The sequence below is a fragment of the Bidens hawaiensis genome, unplaced genomic scaffold, assembly GCF_021521415.1.
Source record: "Bidens hawaiensis isolate Kalapana, Puna unplaced genomic scaffold, B.hawaiensis_p1.1 tig00025700_1, whole genome shotgun sequence".
Lineage (NCBI taxonomy): Eukaryota > Viridiplantae > Streptophyta > Magnoliopsida > Asterales > Asteraceae > Bidens > Bidens hawaiensis.
Window position 1 is genome coordinate 1 of NW_027494109.1, and position 6,293 is coordinate 6,293.

Genomic DNA, 6,293 nt, shown 5'->3' on the forward strand with positions numbered 1-6,293 from the left:
GTGGAAAAAAGCAAGCTGGCAACAGCTGTTGACGGGACGCGCGCCGTAAAATCCGCACCCACGCGCCCGAAAAATCGCGCCCCACGCGCCTGAAAAAGCGTCTGGAATGACCATATACTGTCACGTCGCCATAACTTCCTGCACGTCCTGACACTGTCAGAAGAAACCATCGGACGACGTTTCAACAGTTTGGACTGTTCTTATCCTTTCACCAACTCTTCGAATTTCAAAAAGATTCAAAAGTAAGCGGGACTATACCCCTTACCTTGGCAACCAAGTAACTATAAGACAGGTGCGAGTACAGTGTCAAGGCAAAACCCTTCACATACTTAGCACCCGCAGGGAATGGACGCCAAGAATACCTTGGAAGTAAGATAACTATAAGACGAGTGCGGGTACAATGTCAAGGCGAAACCCTTCACATACTTAGCACTCGCAGGGAATTGAAACCAAAAAGGATCTTCTGGGCCATGCTTGCGGAAAGGGAAATAACATCCCCGCATAGCGGGAACGTTGAGAACTAGATTGTTTGAAGCTCCAGGATGGAATTGGTTAACATAATTGATCACTATGTTTAAAACTACCGAAACCTCGTGGAGAATCTACACAAGTGAAACTCAACGCTCCTGACTTGCGAGGAGGTTACACACCTACACGCATCATACCCAAAGATCAAGCAGAAAAGTCGGGAATTTCTGCACGTGACATTAGGGAAACCGCGGGAAGAATCCCCACGGACAACCTTAAAACTAAATCCTTTTCAAAACCCCTTGCTTAAGTCCAAAGTTCACCTCACTTATTAACAATTCATGAGAAGAACATTGGACTGGGGGGACTTGAAGAGGTAGGTCCCAGCAGAGCCCAGTTGGACCCGCAAGACTCACCTTGAGAGGGACGTCTGCGCAAGGACCAACTGGTTCCACAGGACCCACCATGCTCAGAGATGAAGACCTTACGCGCAGTACGCCAGTTGTTCCCGCAGGGAAAGCTCCCAATGGTGAAGTACCCCGCCTGTCCCCGCAGCTGCGGATACAAGCCATCAGGGAAGGCTACCCGCACTAATAGCAAGGCTACACGCACAAGGCACTAACTCAATAATTCAGTGTCACCTGAAGGAATGAGCAAGGCGGGAATACTCCCGCCCAAATGAGCCAGTCCGTATGCTTCTGGAAGATCTTTTGTACTATACCTGCCAAGGAATGGACAAAATAGACAAGATCTGACCAAAGCAGCCCATGAACCAATCACAGGGTGACAGCTCACCGACAACAGTACAAGGAGCATGCTCTAGTACTGTTTGTCACTATTAGCCGCTGCCTACTCACCAACCCTTGTCGTGGCACGCACATAGCCTGCAGTTGGTGGAAAGGGAACAGTACACAGCCGGCCTTGTCACTATCAGCCGCTGCCTACCCACCAACCAGCATGGCACGTGCGTAGCCCATAGTTGGTAGAACAGGAATATTATACAGCTGGCTGTACCTGCTTGGAAACCTACCTTCGGCTATAAATACTCCAACACCTTGGAACGGTATCATCATCTTGTATCTTACCTTCACTAGCTATTTCTCTCAATATACACTTATATTCAGAGCAATCTAGTCTGATTCTCACGCCGGAGGGTGGTCACAAGTAGGAAACCCCCCTTCTCAGTGACGAGCTCACGATGTCTGTTTTGCAGGTCATCTGAAGAACATCCTTCTTTGCCGGACCTAACCCTCGTGGGAAACATTACTTAATCCCCAGATTATCCATAATCTACTCGGGGTCGATTAGTGTTTCTTCACATACAAGTCAACGAAAGTGAAGAAGTCAACATTTCCCTCAACTCCACTATGCTTTCTAATGTCCTTAGTGCATCAACATCTTCTCCCAACTCAAAACTCAGCCATGTGACTTTACAAACAGGCACAAAACAATACATGGGGCCTATTTTTGATCCAACTCTTTCAGCTCAACTTGCACCTCGTGATGCACCCTTTATAGAGGATTACCCTAGACTACCTTTTCCAAACTTTTACTATGCTTTGGAAGACATTTTAGCTTCCTACTCAAAATCTTTTACTCATTCCATTCATCGCGCTTCTATAATCGCCGGTGCATCAACAACAAGTATCTATAATTTACTTCTCACACTTTCGATCTATGCGTTAATTTGCAAACATGAGAACTATCCATTCAGGTATGCACATGTAATTCTAAACCATATATATCACTTATATATCACAGTTAAAACAATAATTAAATAGAAATACTTTATACACTACTCTACTTAAAATTGGAATTGGTATTGAATGACACTTTATATTAAAACATGAATAAACATGCTAAATAGGTGTCTTGTCTGCCACAACTACAGATGTGCCCAACACGCATGCTACGCACCCTTATTGCCTTGGCATACAAGGATATGGAGGTTCCGTCTGTCTTAGAATACAAGGCACATGTATAGCCCTTTTATTCACGTTTAGGCACCACTGTAACCAATTTAGACACATGCCACTATAAGGTGTTGCAAACTCATTTTTGCATGAAATACGCACGGGCTACACTAGTGCCTAGTGATGCCCAAGGGGATTATGTGTCATTTTCTACTAATTATGCCTATGTTGGTTAAGGCTTTTTTCAATGCCTATTTATGACGACTATTAGTCAAAAACTCAAACATGCCTATTTTGGTAATTTTCACGTCTTTTAATCATGATATTCATGTATATAGGTATTTTGGTAACAAGTATAGTTGGGTGATGTGGTGTGAGATATATATATTTTTATTAAAGATTTTTCACACTTTGTCGGGTTTTAAAAATGGTTTTCACCTGGACTTAACCACACACACAAAAGGCAAGTGTACCCGTCGTGTGATAATATAGTAACGGCGAGAACCGGGTATCAATCCATGGACACTTAAATTTTAATATCAAACCTTTGTAAATATAATAACCGTGAGAAATGAGCTTAATTGATTTGTTTTTAAGATTGATTTTTAGAAAAAACTTGTAACAATAAATTAAAGTAAGAAACACGATAATGGAAATAAACAAGAATTAAGAAGCTATCACCTTAACTTAGAATCCACTTGACTCCTAATGATGGTAAACTTAAATATATGATAAATTCACTATTTTGTTTTAAAAAGAATAGTTTCTAGTTATAGATAACCATCCAAATGATTTTTTGGAAAACTTAGTATGAATTATACAAACTAATCACCTCAAATCATACTATAATGTAAGTGAATCTTTATGTTGAAATTTAAAGATATAGATTATCATTCAATTACGAAACTCAAATCTAACAACCGGTCGGAAAGATTACATGAACAACACATAATCCACCTATGGTTGATTAAATTAGACTAAGTTCAAGTATTCCCTTGATTTATGAATTTTCAACCCAAGTGTAATATTAAAATAGTTGCGTTAACAAATTATTTATAATATTACTTAACAAGAATATCAATTCATAACAAATGATCAATCTTTTCAAATCTAAACATGATGATATGTGTTTAAACCAATTTTCATGTACCATACAAGAATTATTTTAACTATTTCTAGATTAAAAGTTATAGAGTTGCATGAACAACATTTATAAATAAATGATAAAATCAAGAGTCTTTCAACATAACAAGATGTACCATTTATAATTCTTGTATATTACTTTCAATTGTTTAAACACAATATTTCATCAAAGGATAACCAAGAATTAGTCATTATTTTAACATAAAATTATCATGTATTAATTCCAACCATCAAAAGTTGTCAAGGTTCATCATGGATTAAGGTGATATAAAGAGTTTTAGCTCATGATAATTATAAAAGATACACCAAAATAGAAGAATATAGCATTCATGTTTAATATTAAGGTAATCTAACCAAGCTAGATAATTATGATGATGCTAAGACTTCTTCTTGATGTTGTATGAAGGTTCAAGAGCTTCTCTTCTTTTACTTCTATGAATTATGAGAGTGAAATGAGTGTGTTTTTCTCCAAAATTGTGCACACCAAATGAGCAACATGCATGGTCTTTATATAGGCTAAATGCGCACAAGGCATGACCCATGCTTAGTAGGGCATGACCCATGTTGGTCCCCATGTAGTACACCACGTTCTCCCTGGTTGTACTCTTTGGAATATAGCTAGGCACGGGGCATGTTTGGTCTAGGCATGGGCTGTGCTGGTTCCTCAAGCATTAAATGCGCATGCTACTGATTGTACTTTCTTGGCAGACTTGATTGGCATGGGGCATGCCTGGGTGAGGCATGACCCTGTGTGTCTTCAAAAAGGGGGACAACCAACAGTGTACTTTATTTTGTCATCTTCTGAGGAGGCGTGGGGCATGTCTGCCTGAGGCACAGCCTCATGCTTAGCTGATGTGTCTTCAGATGGAAATGGGGCATGCCTGGCTGAGGCTTGGCCCATGCTTAGCTGACAGATTCTCATTTTTCTTGATTTTTTCTTTGTTTTTCTTCATATTTGGTTTCCTAAGCTCATTTTTCCTACAAAAACAAATAGAGGCTTATTAGAACCGATTCTCAATAATATTATCATGAAAATAACATGAATCGAGTATAAAATGATGCAATAAAGATGTATAAATAATTATACATCGTTGGGAACACTTTTGGGATGTATCCGATGCTAGACTGCTAGCCGAACAACAAATATGGGCGTCAGTGACGGACAAGGCTAAGAATGAAGCATTTAACTGTACAAATGGTGACATGTTCACATGGAAAATGGTATGGAGGGTGCTTTGCGACGTGTTTGATGTTGAGTTTGTGCCGTTTGATAAGAAAGAAAAGTTTGATTTAGTGGATTTCATGAAGGATAAAAGAGAAGTTTGGGATAAAATTGTTGAAGACAATGGACTTTACAAGACAAAAATGATGGAGATAACTAATTTTGGTGGAGCAGAACAAGTATTAAAACTTAAGATTCAACATGTATGTAGCATGAACAAGAGTCCAGAATTTGGGTTTCATGGGTATGCAAATACGCTCAAAAGTATACCAAAATGGGTTCAAAGGTTGAGACAAATGAAAAAACTCCCATAGGGCTTGTAACAATTGTATTTGTGAACAATATTATGTATAAGTATATATGAAAAATGGTTAATAATAAGAAATTAAATAAAAATATGGTTGTTAATCACTTAATTGTGACATTTGTCATTTTCGGTTCGATTTGTATTTGTAATTGTATTGTAAACCCAACCCATTTTGCTTTCCGGATCCTTTGATATTAATAAAATAGTGTATTTTAAGTTATAGTCATGTTCCAAACTTTGTCGTTTTCTTTTAAGGCCCTTAACAGTTTTCAAAAAGCTTATTCCATGCTCAAATCGACCTAAAACGAACTTCAAGGACCAAAGTTGCAAAAAATTAATCCCATAAATATTTTTACCAACTATAATTTCCAGATTTCTTTTAAATATTTTATTTTAATTAATGGTTTTACTTTAATTCAAAAATAACGAATAGACATTTTTGAATGAGATTCTATTGGTGGAGCCTTGTCACCCTCTCAAGCCTTTCTCTACACTCTTAGCCTATAAATACAAGTGTATTTCACTCATTTTAATCTTTCTCATTCCCTTCTTTTCTCTCCCAAACAAATATTATATCTTCATCTCTTCAAGGTTTCTTAATAACAAGAACCATTCTTTAATTTTTGTTTTGTTACTTAAGCTTGTGGTACAACATATATATAATAATTATATAACTTGTTTATGGATACTAACCATGTTTAACTTCTGCTCATTTTAAGTTTGTTTATCATTTTTATAAGTTCCATGGTTATGGGTTTGAAGAGACTAGCCTCGGTTTAACCGTAAGCTCTAAACCGTAAACCGAACTTTGTTTACTAGTTTTTGTTAAATAATTGTTTAAACATGCTTTATGTTAGAGTTAAGTTTCTAAAATTATTTTAATGAGTTCTATGGTTATGGGTTTGTAGAATCTAGCCTCGGTCTTAACCCGAAACTAGATCTGAACCAAAAATCGAACTTTCGTTTAAAGACTTGATTGTTAACTTTTTACATGTAAAACTTTATGTATCACCATTTATACATTATTATGCAATTGCTTTGATATTTGGGCATGTGGAAACCATCTATGAACTTATTGTGAGGTGGAAACCGAACCAAACTAAACCGATTTTCACTCGCTTAAGACACACAAGTGTGCTTTTAGCTATCAAGACTTGTATATTTCTTAAGAAATAATTTACAAACTGATTTTAATTGTTTTACCAAAATACTTGGAATGTTGAATCCAACTTGATCTTAT

At 37.3% G+C, this 6,293-nt stretch overlaps 1 pseudogene across 1 annotated transcript; it reads left to right on the top strand.

Moving 5' to 3' along the window:
- Positions 1 to 1,776: 1,776 nt before the first annotated feature.
- On the top strand, positions 1,777 to 5,060 carry LOC143572033 ((S)-8-oxocitronellyl enol synthase CYC2 pseudogene; annotated as a pseudogene). Its single transcript, XR_013142200.1, has 3 exons — positions 1,777 to 2,182; positions 2,720 to 2,736; positions 4,612 to 5,060. The product of XR_013142200.1 is annotated as a (S)-8-oxocitronellyl enol synthase CYC2 pseudogene (transcript).
- Positions 5,061 to 6,293: the final 1,233 nt, after the last annotated feature.